Source organism: Chlorocebus sabaeus, chromosome 25 (assembly GCF_047675955.1).
Source record: "Chlorocebus sabaeus isolate Y175 chromosome 25, mChlSab1.0.hap1, whole genome shotgun sequence".
Taxonomy (NCBI): domain Eukaryota; kingdom Metazoa; phylum Chordata; class Mammalia; order Primates; family Cercopithecidae; genus Chlorocebus; species Chlorocebus sabaeus.
Genome location: NC_132928.1, coordinates 76,833,473 through 76,848,784, shown reverse-complemented (window position 1 = coordinate 76,848,784; position 15,312 = coordinate 76,833,473).

The following is a 15,312-nucleotide window of genomic DNA, read 5'->3' as shown; positions in this document are numbered from 1 at the left end:
AACTACAGATAATTTCTTTGCACCAAACCTGCTTCATCTACATTTTTATATCATTTAATGACAACTTTATGTTACTTACTGTACAGATGAAAAACCTGAAAGTCATTTTTGACTCTTCTGTTTCTTTAAAATTCCATATCCAATCCATCAGAAAATAAGTCAGTTTCATCTTCAAAATATATCTTGATTCCCAACACTTCTCAGTAGCTCACTGTTATGACCTTGATCTGAACTACCATCTTCACTCTCTTGGATGATGTCCTAACGAGTCCTCCTGCTTCTATCCTTACATCAGTGGGCAATTCTTAATACGGTAGCCAGTGTGGTCCTCTTAAAACATAAGCCAGATTATGTCACTTCTCTGATCAAAACCCTGCAATGACTCCCATTTTTCACAGAGCAAATGGTGCACATGATACAGCGACCCTCAAGACCGATGTGACCTTCCCTGCTCTTGGCAATGTTATATCCTTTTCATCATCAAGCACTGAAAGAAACATGAATGCATCTCTGCAGATAAGGGCTATCTTAGGGATAAGGTATTACCACACCAACATATTTTGGTTATAAAGCAGCAAAACAAAATAGAAGCACATTTATAAATAGTGCTTCTTTCTAAAGTTCTGAATATGTGTAACCCTATTGGGAGCAGTGTACGTACAGCCCTAATAAAGGGTTTTTTGTTATTGTTGTTTGTTTGTTTGTTTTTGTTTTGTTTTTGTGTTTTGAGACTGAGTCTCACTCTGTCACCAGGCTGGAGTGCAGTAGCGTGATCTTGGCTCACTGCAGCCTCCACCTCCCGAGTTCAATTGATTCTCCTGCCTCAGCCTCCCGAGTAGCTGGGATTACAGGCGCATCACACCATGCTCAGCTAATTTTTGCATTTTTAGTAGAAACAGGGTTTCACCATGTTGGGCAAGATGGTCTCGATCTCTTGACCTCATGATCCACCCGCCTCAGCCCCCCAAAGTGCTGGGATTACAGGCATGAACCACCGCGTCCGACCAATAAAGGTTATTCTACGTCCCATTGCACTAATCATTCATTATGATGACAGTGATGTTGACTTCAACAAACCTAATGTGCCAACAACTAGAAAAATTGGGAATTGGGGCTGATAATGAGAGAAAGATTGTACATTAAATGAAAATCTTATTTGTTTATTTATTTATTTTGGACATTAGCCAAAAGAGAAACTAACGAGATTCAACTCCAAAAGTCTGGGCCTTGAGTCCTTTCCTCATTTTGTTGCCTCAAAGTTGCTGAGGTAAGTGTGAGGACACTGATGGAACAGGAAAAACACGTGGAATGTCCCACTGTGTCATGGTGTAGATTTAACCTATATTAACTTCAATAATTTATGGGCTGGGGAGTTGGAGAAGTATTTCTGAAGTGTGTTTGCAAGCATGGCCAAACAGACATAACTCCACATTTCCGCAGCGTTCTGCTTTCTTTGTTACGCTATCTGGTCCATATAAGCTGATGCTTTATGCTGAAATTAACGTTTCCCTTGCAGGATTGCTGGAACAATTTTATGAATAATTCTGAGATTTGACCATGAGAATAACTATTTCACTCTTTTTATCTTTTAATTTTCTGGGAGCCGTTATCCAAAGAGAAGATCCACTGCTATCCTATGTGCTCCTCTGTCAAAACACACCATATGAAAAGAGAGAATAAGGTACCCTGTGGAGTTTGCTTCTCTATGAGCCCTTTCTTAAGGCACCACCAATGAAGGAGAAGGATGCACAAGGAGCACGGCATTGGGAGAGGAGGAGAAATCAATATGATACCATTTTCCCTCCCTTGGTACCACTAACGATGGAGATTTGCTTCACCTTTCTCAGGAGCCTATAGAAAAAACAGCCTCATCCATCACTTTACTTGGCTTCTGAATCAGTCAGGTTAAGCAAAGCACTATAAAAAGTCAACCACAAAATTCTGCGGCTTCATACAATAGAAATCGATTTCCTGTTTGCATAAAGTCCTAAGAGTTGTGAGGGACTGCAAGAGGCTCTGCTCCATACTGTCATTTGGGAACCCAGATTTATCGTATATCTTAGGGCTTAGAGTCTTCTGATGGCCAATGTATAAGGGAGGAGAGAGAGAGTAGGAATGATTGCCTGAAGGCTTTTTTAGGGGGTTGATTCCCAAGCCACATTCCACTGTTTGTCTATAACATAGTCACCACTAACTGCAAGGGAGGGTCCCAAATGTGGTGTAGCTTTGTGTGCAGAAGAAAAAGAAAATGTGTTTTGGTGAATGCATAGCAATTCCTACTGCAACTTTTATAACTCCACGTTCTTAAGGTCTCTCCCTAGTTAATGGCCACTCCTTCAGAGTGTTCTTTGATGATTGCTTCTTTCGACAACCAACTCCAAACATTGGTTGCCTAAGGGAGATCTGGGCCCTCTGGGTTCTCTGTACCTCTTAATCATAGTTTGGAAAGTCTTCTCATTCACACATTGTACCCTTTTCTTTCTTTCTTTTTTTTTTTTTGGTCTCATCTTTATTTTCTTTTCTACTTCCTTTCCTTTTTTTCCCCCTCTATTTTTTTAAATGTATTATTCTCTCTCTTACACATTAAAGCCTTGCTCAAATATTTGATAAACTTTGTTTGTCCTTGCATGCTTAAAGAAAATCACAAAGGACAGTGGATATTCTATAGGCACAGGCTTGTCAGCTGGTAGACTTATCTATAAGGTACTATGTCAGAGAATGTGTGTGTATGTGTGTGTACTCGCACACACACTGTATATGTGCATGTGCCTATGGAAGGGAGGGTTTTGTGAACTGCTGTCATTCTTGGAAAGAAATAGAGTAAGAGGGCTGGAGTGGGAGTCTCACTATCCCATACATGAATGTTTCCTAACTCCCTCTTTCCATTATGGCCTGTTTCTGCCCACTGTATCTTTAAGGGAAATTACCGTGTCCATTTTAAGATAAAATGTATTTTTTGGTTCCATGTGAATTTTAAAGTAGTTTTTTCTAATTCTCTGAAGAATGTCAATGGTAGTTTGATGGAAAAAGCATTGAATCTATAAATTGCTTTGAGTAATATGGCCAGTATGATTCTTCCTATCCAGGATCATGCAATGTTTTTCCATTTGTTTGTGTCCTCTCAGATTTCCTTGAGCAGTTGTTTGTAGTTCTCCACAAAGAGATCCTTCACTTCCTTTGTTATCTCTATTCCTAGGTATTTTATTCTCTTTGCAGCAACTGTGAATGGGTGTCCATTCATAATTTGCTCTCTGGTTGTCTATTGTTGGTGTATAGGAATGCTTATGATTTTTGCACAGTGGTTTTGTATCCTGAGACTTTGCTGAAGTTGCTTATCAGCTTAAGAAGCTTTGGGGCTGAGACGATGGAATTTTCTAGATATAAGATCATGTCACCTGCAAACAAAGACAATTTTATTTCTTCTCTTTCTGTTTGAATACACTTTATTTCTTTCTCTTGCCTGATTGCCATGGTCAGAACTTTCAATACTGTGTTGAATAGGAGTGGAGAGAGATGGCATACTTGCCTTGTGCCAGTTTTCAAGGGGAATGCTTCTAGCTTTTGCCCATTCCGTATGATATTGGCTGTTGGTTTGTCATAAACGGTTCTTATTATTTTGAGGCATGTTCCTTCAGTACCTAGTTTATTGAGAGTTTTTAACATGAAGGGATGTTGAATTTTATTAAATGCCTTTTCTGTGTCTATTGAGATAATCATATGATTTAGCCAAGACAGTCCTAAGCTAAAAGAACAAATCTGTAGGCATCATGCTACGGGACTTCAACCTATACTACAAGACTACAGTTACCAAAACAACATGGTACTGGTACAGAAACAGACACATAGACCAATGGAACAGAATAGACAACTCAAAAATAAGACTTAACATCTACAACCATCTGATCTTCAACAAACCTGACAAAAACAAGCAGTATGAAAAGGATTCCCTATTTAATAAATGGTGCTGGGAGAACTGACTAGCCATATGCAGAAAATTTAAACTGGACCCCTTCATTACATCTTTTACAAAAAATTAACTTAAGATGGATTAAAGACTTAAATGTAATATCCAAAAGAATACAAACCCTAGAAGAAAATCTAGGCAAAGCACACTTGGTTTCTCAAGTCACCCGCTTGGCCCTTTTCTAAGTCGTACTTTCCTTCTTTTCTTTAATTTCCTTACTATTTGAAGCTTTTTAATAAACTCTCACTCCTGCTCTGAAACCTGCACGGTCTCTCCTTCTGCATTCTGTCTCTCAGTTGAATTGTTTCTTCTGAGGAAGCAAGAGAAAAAAAAAAGAAATAAAAAAAGAAAAAAGAAAAAAATGCAAAAAAGAAAAAATATATAGGCAATATGATTCAGGACATAGGCACAAAAAAAGATTTCATGACAAAAACATCAAAAGCAATAGCAACAAAAGCAAAAATTGACAAATGTAATCTAAATAAACTAAAGAGCTTCTGCACAGCAAAGGAAACTATCATCAGAGCAAACAGACAACCTACAGAACAGGAGAAAATTTTTGCAACTTACTCATCTGCTAAAGATCTAATATCCAGAGTCTACAAGGAACTTAAAACAAATTTACAAGAAAAAAACAAACAACCCCATTCAAAAGTGGGCAAAGGACATGAACAGATACTTCTTAAAAAACGACATTTATGTGGCAAACAAACATATGAAAAAAAACCTCAACATCACTGATCATTAGAGAAATGCAAATCAAAACCACAATGAGATACCATCTCATGCCAGTCAGAATGGTGATTACTAAAACCTCAACAGATGCTAGCAAGACTGCAGAGAGATAGAAACATGTTTACACTGTTGGTAGGAGTGTAAATTAGTTCAACCATTGTGGAAAATATTGTGGCGATTCCTCAAAGACCTAGAACCAGGCCACTCTTAACTGGGAGCTGAACAATGAGAACACATGCACACAGAGAAGGGAACAACTCACACTGGGGCCTGTTAAGTGTCGGGGAGGGAGAGCATCAGGAAAAACAGCTAATGCATGCTGCGCTTAATACCTAGGTGATGGGCTGATAGGTGCAGCAAACCACCACTGCACACATTTACCTATGTAACCAACCTGCACATCCTGCACATGTATCCCGGAACTTAAAATAAAATTTCCAAAAAAGATAAAACGTATTTAATACAGCAGATAGTATTCTTAGACAAATACATTCAAAAAGTTAGACAAGTAGTTCCAGGTAGGGAATTGGCCTGTGAAAAGTCTGCCTGCCACACTGAGGAAAGTGAGGAAAGATAAAATTATCACTGAATCTGTTGGTTCCAGGAATAAACCCTATCTGCATTCCATGATTAAGAAACCAGAGTAAAAAACATTCAACTTAAAGAATATATTGCTTTAGCAACAATTAAGAAGCCACTGTTGGCAGGGCATGGTGGCTCACGCCTGTAATCCCAGAACTTTGGGAGGCAGAGACAGGCAGATCACCTGAGGTCAAGAGTTCAAGACCAGCCTGACCAACATGGTGAAACGTCATCTCTACGAAAAATACAAAATTAGCCAGGAGTGGTGGTGAATGCCTGTAATCCCAGCTACTCAGGAGGCTGAGGCAGGAGAATCGCTTGAACCCAGGAGGTGGAGGTTTCAGTGAGCCGAGATTGTGCCACTGGACTCCAGCCTGGGCAACAAGAGCAAAACTCAGTCTCAAAAAAAAAAAAAAAAAATTTTAAAAAAGTCACTGTTAACTTTAGAGCCAACCACACCTGCTAGATAAACATGACAAAATTGTCCAATCTGCTCCTCGTCTCTTGCCACTGAGAAAACCAGCAAGTGGACAGGACCTTGTGAACACAGTCTCAGATAATCCCTATACCTCCTTACCTGTGGGTGCCATTAGAGATGTGAGAAGCAGTAAGTATTTGACTTTCATGTGGAAATTAAACCAAAACTCCAGCTCTTGAAGAAATACTTTCTACTTTTTTTGGCTTCTGCGGTGCAAGATGGCATGTCCTTTATCTTTGATCTTAGAAGTTCCCTTGTTAAAGTTTCCCAGAATAGACTGGGGAAGGAGATCCGGTTCTAATTGCTATCCTGTATTTTCCCAGTCTTCCCCCTTTTCAGATCCTTTTCCTTGCCTACACTTTTTGAGTAAATAGTTCCTCTGATATTTAAGCCCTTCCAGATTTTTTCCAAAGGAGCAAATTATGCTTATTGGTTTGTCCTTCCAGGCACTTGCTATGCAGCTTTTCAGCCCTCTGAACTCCTCCATATGTTTTCTATCTTCCAAAAGATATTCTAAGAAATACTGACCACACTTGCACTTGTCCACTGCTGCTTTATCTTCTGAGAGCTTTGTTCTTGCAAGGATAAATGCTTTTAGTTACAGTACTCTTACTGAGTTAGACTTTAAGAGAAAACAGAGATAAATGTGTCCAACAAATCAAGTTTAACCTAAAGTTCACTCACTCTTTTCTATCTTCAGATTTTCTAAGGTGATCATTCCATTGCTTTACAGGTTGTAAACACCATGTGCATGACAATAACTCAGAAATTTGTGTTTTCATCCTGGATTTCACTGGAGAATTCCAGATTCATATATTCCACTGCTAACTTAACATGCCTTTTTAAATCTTTAATAGACATCATGGATATAAGTCTGCCAAAACAGAATTACTGATTATGTTTTCTTCTGGATTTTCTTTTCCCATAGCGTCTAAAAGACATGTAAACAGACAATTTAGAGGGTTCTACATTCTGGTTTGTTCAATAAGAAGAAAAATCACTTATTAAATATGAATCCTTCAACCTCTCAATAGGATCAACTCTTTCTCTTTCAACTTCAGTCATTGATTTCTGTGTTTCAGGTTTCCCCATATCCACTCTTTCTACACACACACACACGCACACACACAAACACACACATCCCCTCAACATTTTGATTTTTTGTTTTCTCTCTCAGTTTAGAAGCAATCTTCCCTATATGTAAGTCAAAGATATAAAAATAACTGATTAGACAGCTGATCCACGCATAACAACTTTTTTTACAATCTTGGAGATTATTAAAGATCTTTTTGAAATTTGAAATCTGAATTTAAAACAGATTTTGTTTTGTTTTAATATTCTGTTCAGTGTGCAGAATTCTCCCCAGATATATAGAGAGTAAATTTGTTTTATTGCTCTAATTCATCATGGTTTTCACTTATTGTGTAATGAGACTTTGGGTTGCAGGCCTCAGTTAAATATTGCATACATCGTTCATGATGGAAAACCTTACCATCAATAAGCAGTATTCAGATTTTAAAAATTTTATTGTAGTCAGTAAATAGACTCAAGAAATATATATTCTGGAGGTTAGGCATACTTTCTGTAATAGAGCTATACATTTAATAATATAAATATGATAAGGTAGATATTTTAAGGCACCATAACACAAAGTTGTATTTGGAAAGAATATTTTAAGTATTTATTAAAGCTAACAAGATGTTAAGCAAGTTAGGTGTATATGCCTAGTTAAAATTTCTTCCTAATGTTATAAAAAATAGGTAGTTCTAAAATTATCATAGGAAGAACATCAAGTAAAATGAACAGTCAAACTTATTACTTTTTTAAGTTGTGTCTGAAAGTGAAGCATATCTGATTCAAATGGTGTGTGCTGAGCGGTGCCACATGCATTCTCCATAATATTCTAATTAAAATTCTGCTGAAGATATGCCGGAAAAAGACAAAATTTCAAAAGTAAAGAAAGTAGACTGGCAGAACACCTACTGCTAGAATCTTGGAAGATTTGACATTAATTATAAGGCAGTATCTGGATTAAGAACAATCTTCCAAGGCTTTGGCACATAGTGCACCTTAGGGCTGCTTCAAGAAGCAGTCTATCTGAAACCATGGGAGGATGTTGAGTACCACCTTCCCCATATTTCATCAGGCTTTCATACACACAGTGAGCACCAACCTGTTGCTCCTCATCTGTGGATGTCTTTTTCAGTCTAGGCAATGAGTAAACCAGCTCAAACAATAAATATGTAGAGTCTCGAGTGAACTGATCATTCATTCTGGGTGGCATACTCTCTTGAGAAAAGGCAGGCATGCGTCTTCAGGTGATACTCAGATAGCAATGCATGCTGGCAGATTATAGCATTTCATTTGCTGTATCCACCTAGGGGGTTGAGGGTTACATAGTGGGAAATGAGTGGAATTAAAATAATCAGAAGCTCCTTTAGAGCAAGACCTTGGTTTGTTTTCTTCACTGTTTCAACTCAGTGCCTAGAACAGTGCCTGACACACAGTAGTTGCTGAATATATATATATACACAGAAAATTGATTGTAAATGTGGTCATCAGCTTCATTCCACTGTAAATTTTAGAAAAAATCCAAAAGATGTGGTACAGACCACACAATCATTATCATCATCATTATAAGCATCATTATTTAGTATAATCATAACTAATATTTATAGAACTCTGCGCATAGTGCTCAGCACGCTGCTAAAAACTCTTTTATTTTATTTTATCCGCATGACAATCCCAGATATAGCTTATTGTATTACCCTCATTGGAAACAAACCCACTAGCCGTCACTAAAGATGGCAGATCTAAAATATGGACATAGGCATGGCTCTGTGGCCCAGGCTCTTCATTGAACTAAGAAGAAGTCATGCTGTGGTAGACACTGCTAGTTGAATATTTTCCCTCCTAACTTCTATGGCAATATAACCCCAAGTTTTTCTCTTTTTTTTTTTTTGGCTTATTAATATTTATTTATTTATTTATTTATCTTTAAGTTCTGGGGTACATGTGCAGAACTTGCAGGTTTGTTACATAGGTATACATGTGCCGTGGTGGTTTACTACACCCATCAACCCGTCATCTAGGTTTTAAACCCCTCATATATTAATTATTTGTCCTAACACTCTCCCTCCCTTTGTTCACCACCCCCTGACAGGCCCCGATGTGTGATGTTCCCCTCCCTGTGTTCATGTGTTCTCATTGTTCAACTCCCCCTATGAGTGAGAACATGCAGTGTTTGGTTTTCTGTTCCTGTGTTAGTTTCTGAGAATGATGGTTTTCAGCTTCATCCATGTCCCTGCAAAGGGCATAAACTCATCTTTTCTATGGCTGCATAGTATTCCATGGTGTATCTGTGCCATGTTTTCTTTATCCAGTCTACCATTGATGGGCATTTGGGTTGGTTCCAAGTCTTTGCTATTGTAAAGAACACTGCAATAAACGTACATGTGCATGTGTCTTTATAGTAGAGTGATTTAAAAATCTTCAAACCCCAAGTTTTTCTTTTGGGATATGGCTGCCAGAAATAAAGATGACATTTTACTGGTGCTGTTAAAAGCAAGGTTAGCCATATGACTGTTTCTATTTAAAGTAACAGGGTGGAAGTGATATTTGCAATACTAGAAACCTTAAGGGAAGAGAATTGCAGAGAATATTCTCCCTTGCTCCTTCCTTCTTCCCAGGGAAGGAAGAATAAAGAATGTAAAAGACTAGAGGTCATATGGTAGACCCAATCAGTAAAGCTGAATCAGCTGAAAGTCCACATGTTCAGTGGACTAACTACATAGAAAAAAAGAAGAGAGAGAGACACAGAGAGAAAAGTATTATATAAAGAGAGACAGTAGGATTTATAATCCCCTTAAGTTCTGGGTGGAGAGGAGAAAATATTCACTTGAAAATTTCTAAACAAAATTCAATGCTGACGTGAATTCAGGGCAATTCATATTACCTAGGGGTCCAGAAAAACACCAAGCAAAATATGTATTTTTAAATTATTCCTGGGTTGTACATATTTCCAGGAAATTACCAAATATCCTTTTTGGTGTAGGCATTTTGAATCTGGTCTTAAAAATTTTTCTAAGCTAAATATGAAGAAACATAAACTCACTATTGAAAATCTTAAAATTTATGGGAGAAAATGGAAAAGGAATGAGCATCAACAAAACCAACAAAATGTACAACTGCAGATACCTGAGTGAAATATAATCAATATAATAGTGATTTATTGTTAAACTATAAAAATAGAAAATCAAAATTGTGATTAAAAATTAAAATCTATCAATGTGACCAAGCATATTTGATTAAAACCAAAAATAATTTCAAGAAAATAAGAATGTAAAAATTGATTTAAAAAATCAATCAGTGGTTTAATTAAGCTCCATCTATTTATCTTTGTTTTTGTTGCATTGCTTTTGGATTCTTGGTCATGAAGTCTTTGTCTAATCCAATGTCTAGAAGAGTTTTTCTGATGTTATCTTCTAGAATTTTTTTACTTTAAGGTCTTAGATTTAGGTCCTTGATCCATCTTGAGTTGAATTTTGTATAAGGTGAGAGATAAGGATCCAGTTTCATTCTCCAACATGTGGCTGGCCAATTCTCCCAGCACCATTTGTTGAATAGGGTGTTCCCCATAAAAACATAAAATGTTCCCCACTTTATGTTTTTGTTTGCTTTGTCTAAGATCAGTTGGCTGTATTTGGGTTTATTTCTGGATTCTCTATTCTGTTTCACTGGTCTATGTGCCAATTTTTATGCCCCTACCATGCTGCTTTGGTGACCATGGCCTTATAGTATAGTTTGAAGTCAAGTAATGTGATGCCTACAGATTTGTTCTTTTTACTTAGTCTTGCTTTGGCTATGTGTGCTCTTTTTTGGTTCCATATGAATTTTAGTCAGTGAAGAATGATGGTGGCACTTTGCTGGGAATTGCATTGAATTTTTGTATTACTTTTGGCAGTATAGTCATTTTCACAATATTAATTCTACCCATTCATGAGCATGGGATTTATTTCCATTTGTCTGTGATTTCTTTCAGCAGTGTTTTGTAGAATTCCTTCTAGAGGTCTTTCACCTCTTTGGTTAAGTATATTCCTAGGTGTTTCATTTTTTTGCAGCTATTGTAAAAGTGGTTGAGTTCTTTATTTCTTTCTCGGCTTGGTCACTGTTGGTGTATAGCAGAGCTACTGATTGTGTACACTAACTCTGTATCCTGAAACTTTGCTGAGTTCATTTATTGATTCTAGGAGCTTTTTGGAGGATCTGCACAGCAAAAGGAACAGTCAGCAGAGTAAACAGACAACCCACAAAGTGGGAGAAAATATTCACAATCTATACATCTGACAAAGGAATAATATCCAGAATCTACAACGAACTCAAACAAATTAGCAAGGAAAAAAAAAAAAAAGAAATCCTATCAAAAAGTGGGCTAAGGATATGAATAGACTATTCTCAAAAGAAGATACACAAATGGCCAACAAACATACGAAAAAATGCTCAACATCACTAATGATCAGGGAAATGCAAATCAAAACCATAGTGTGATATCTTACTCCTGAAAGAATGGCCATAATTGAAAAATAAAAAAATAATAGATATTGGCATGGATGTGGTGAAAATGGAACACTTTCTACACTGCTGGTGGGAATGTAAACTAGTATAACAACTATGGAAAACAGTGTGGAGTTTCCTTAAATAACTAAAAGTAGAACTACCATTTAATCCAGCAATCCCTCTACTGGGTAACTCCCCAGAGGAAAAGAAGTCATTATATGAAAAACATACTTACACGTACATGTTTATAGCAGCACAATTCACAATCGCTAAAATATGAAACCAGTCCACGTGCCCATCAATCAACAAGTGAATAAAGATATTGTGATACATACATATATACACACATATATATCTCATATTTATATATACACTATATATACTGTATATATAGAATAACATATATATACACACACACACACCACACACACACACGATAGAATACTACTCAGCCATAAAAAGCAAAAAATTAATGGCATTTGCAGCAACCTGGATAGAACTGCAGACTATTATTCTAAGTGAAGAAACTCAGGAATGGAAAAACCAAACATCGTATGTTCTCACTCATAAGTGGGAGCTAAGCTAAAAGGATGCAAACGCATAAGAATGATACAAAAGACTTTGGGGACTTGGAGGAAAGTTAGGGAGGAGGGTGAGGGGTAAAAGACTACAGACTGGGTTCACTACTCAGATGATGGGTGCAACACAGAATTTCACGAATTACCACTAAAGAACTTATTCATGTAACCAAATACCACCTGTGACCCCAAAATCTACAGAAATAAAAAATATTTTTTAAAAAATCATTCAGCGGGTGGTATGAGAAGATGATAAGAAACATTTGCAGGGAGTGTAAATTGGATATCATATCTGAAAAAAGAAAACCCAAAATGAAAGTCACAAAGACAGGAGGTGGGAAGTGTGACAGAGAGGCACATGAAAATAAAGAAATGAACAAGAAATACTTTGATATATACCAAAGAGGATAGAAATAATTGAAGAAATGCAATTTTCAAAATGTATTAATCAAATGTATGAATTAATACTCAATATTCCAGTATGAAAGAAAGACACAGGTTCTCAGTTTCAGGAAGATCAGTAATTCCAAACAGTAGTAACAAGTATGAATCTATACCCAGAAATATATGAAAGAAAATCAGAGTATAAAATAAAATCAAAGAGAGTATTTTAAAAGTACCCAAAAATAAGGGCTAGACTGCCTATGAAGGAAAGGCAATTAATGTAGTAATTTTTTGCCTCCTCATAACAATGGCAGCCAGAAGACAGTGGAGTGATATCTTTGAATTATAAGAGGAAATTGCTATCAACCTACAATCAATCCTATGTCCAAGAATGCTATCTTTCAGAAATGAAGACTTTTCTGAGAGTTAGGTGCTAAAAGATCCTAAGGGAAATTTTAAAGATTGTATTAAAAATGGAGAAATGTTATAAAAGAAGGAAAGTGTGGAATGAAGAATGGTGAGCAAATGAAATGTAACACATTGAGTAAATCTGTAAAAATGTCATGTTTACAGTTTTGTCAGAAACAAATACTTCAAGTCAGTGAAACCACATTAATGAAGTTGAAAAAAAAGTCTAAAATTCATGTTGCAATTATGCCTTTTTCTCAAGTGTAAAAGCTTTACAAAGTTTGTATAATGTATAACTTTTTTTAACTCTCTACACACACACATACAAAGGAAACACATGAAGCAAGTATAGGAAAGAATGAGAAAGTCAAGGTACAAAAGGTAGTATCTGTGTGCTTAAGCCATTCAAAATAGAGACAAAGTAAAATAAATGTTACTGAAAAGAGAAGGCAAATTTTTTTCCGTACAGATGTTTTATGTAAAGTAAAATTATATAGCATAATAGCACTATGCTAAAATATTTCACAAAGAAATAACAGGTGGGATGAAAGCTTAACTAATGAGCTGGCACACAACGTGTTTCACATTTGACTTTATAATGTAACATGATTCAGACCACTAAATGTTCCTGAAAATCTGAAATATAATCATTGATGGGAAAAAACCACTCTAAACACACACGAGAAAGAGAAGATGAAAGCTAAGAATTATAGTTATCACAGAGAAGTTACAAAGAAATAGAAGCAAAATAAAAAAACAAAATGCAATAAACAAAATCAAATGAACCTAATGTATCACTTGTAAGTGCTGGCTATTATAAAATCAGATAATATTTTACTATTTCTGCCTTTTAATTTATTCATTCCAAGATAATTTGCTAAATTAAGATGTTTTTCTAAAAACAAGCAAAATTGCTAAGAAGCACATTAAAAGTAAGAACTATTAAAACATCTATTTTTATTACAACAGGTAGCACAGACACAAAAACATTATTTGTCACTACTGTGAACACCTCCATGAACACAAACTAGAAAATCTAGGGAAAATGGATACATTCCTGAAAACATAAATCACGAAGAAATAAAAACCCTGAACAGATCAACAAGAAGTAGCAAGACTGTATCAGTAATAAAAAAAATTCCCCCCAGCCACCACCAAAAAAAAGCCCAGTGCCAGCTAGATTCATAACTGGATTCAATCAGACATTCAAAGAAGAATTTATACCAATCATGTTGACGTTATTCTAAAAGATAGAGACAGAGGGAATCCTCCCTAAATTATTCTATGAAGCCAGTATCATCCTGATATCAAAATCAGAAAGAACACATCAAAAAAAGTAACTAAAAACCAATATCCCTGATGAACAAATATGCAAAAGCCATAAACAAAATACTAGCAAACCAAATCCAACAGCACATCAAAAAGATAATACACCATGATCAATTGGATTTCATCCCAGGGATGCAGGGGTGGTTTAACATGTGCAAGTCAATAAATGTGATATATCACGTAAACCGAATTAAAAACAAAAACCATATGATCATCTCAATAAATGCAGAAAAGGCATTCAATACAATTTAGCATCCTTTATGATAAAAACTATTTTAAAAACTAGGTACAGAAGGAACTTGCCCCAAAATAATAAAACCCACATATGACAAACCCATAGCCGACATCATACTGAATGGGGGAAAAGTTCAAAGCATTCACCTAGAGAACCGGTACAAGACAAGGATGCTCCTTTCACCACTTCTATTCAACACTTACTAGAAGTCCTAGAGAAAATGATGAAGCAAGAGAAAGAAATAAAGGGCATCCACATTGCAAAATAGGAATTCAAACTATTGCTGTTTGCCAATGATATGATTGTCTACCTAGAAAACCTTAAAGACTCCTCCAAAAGACTTGTATATTTGATAAACAAATTCAGTAAAAGCTCGGGTTACAAAATCAATATACACAAATCCATATCACTGCTATACACCAACAATGATCAAGCTGAGAATCAAATCAAGAACTCAGTGTCTTTTACTATAGCTGCAAAAAATTGAATGAAACACCTAGGAATACACTTAACCAAGGAGGTGGAAAATCTTTACAAGGAGAACTACAAAACACTGATGAAAGGAATCACAGGTGACACAAACAAACGGAAACACATCTCTTGTTCGTGGATTGGAAGAATCAATATTGTGAAAATGACCAAAGTTCCCAAAGCGATCTACAAATTCAATGCAATTCTCATCAACATACCAGCATTATTTTTCATAGAATTAGAAAATCAATCTTAAAATTTATATAGAACTAAAAAAGAGCCCAAAGAATACATGCAATCCTAAGCAACAAGAACAAGTCTGTAAGAAAGAAAACAAATAACCCCATCAGAAAGTGGGTAAAAGACATGAGTAGACCTTTCTCAAAAGAAGGTACACAAATGCCCAACAAAGAAGAAAAAATACTCAACATCACTAATCATCAGGGAAATGCAAATGAAAACCACAATCATATACCATCTTACTCCAGCAAAAACGGTCATTATTTTTATTATTATTATTATTATTATTTTTTTTTTTGAGACGCAGTCTTGCTCTGTCGCCCAGGGTGGAGTGCAGTGGCTGGATCTCAGC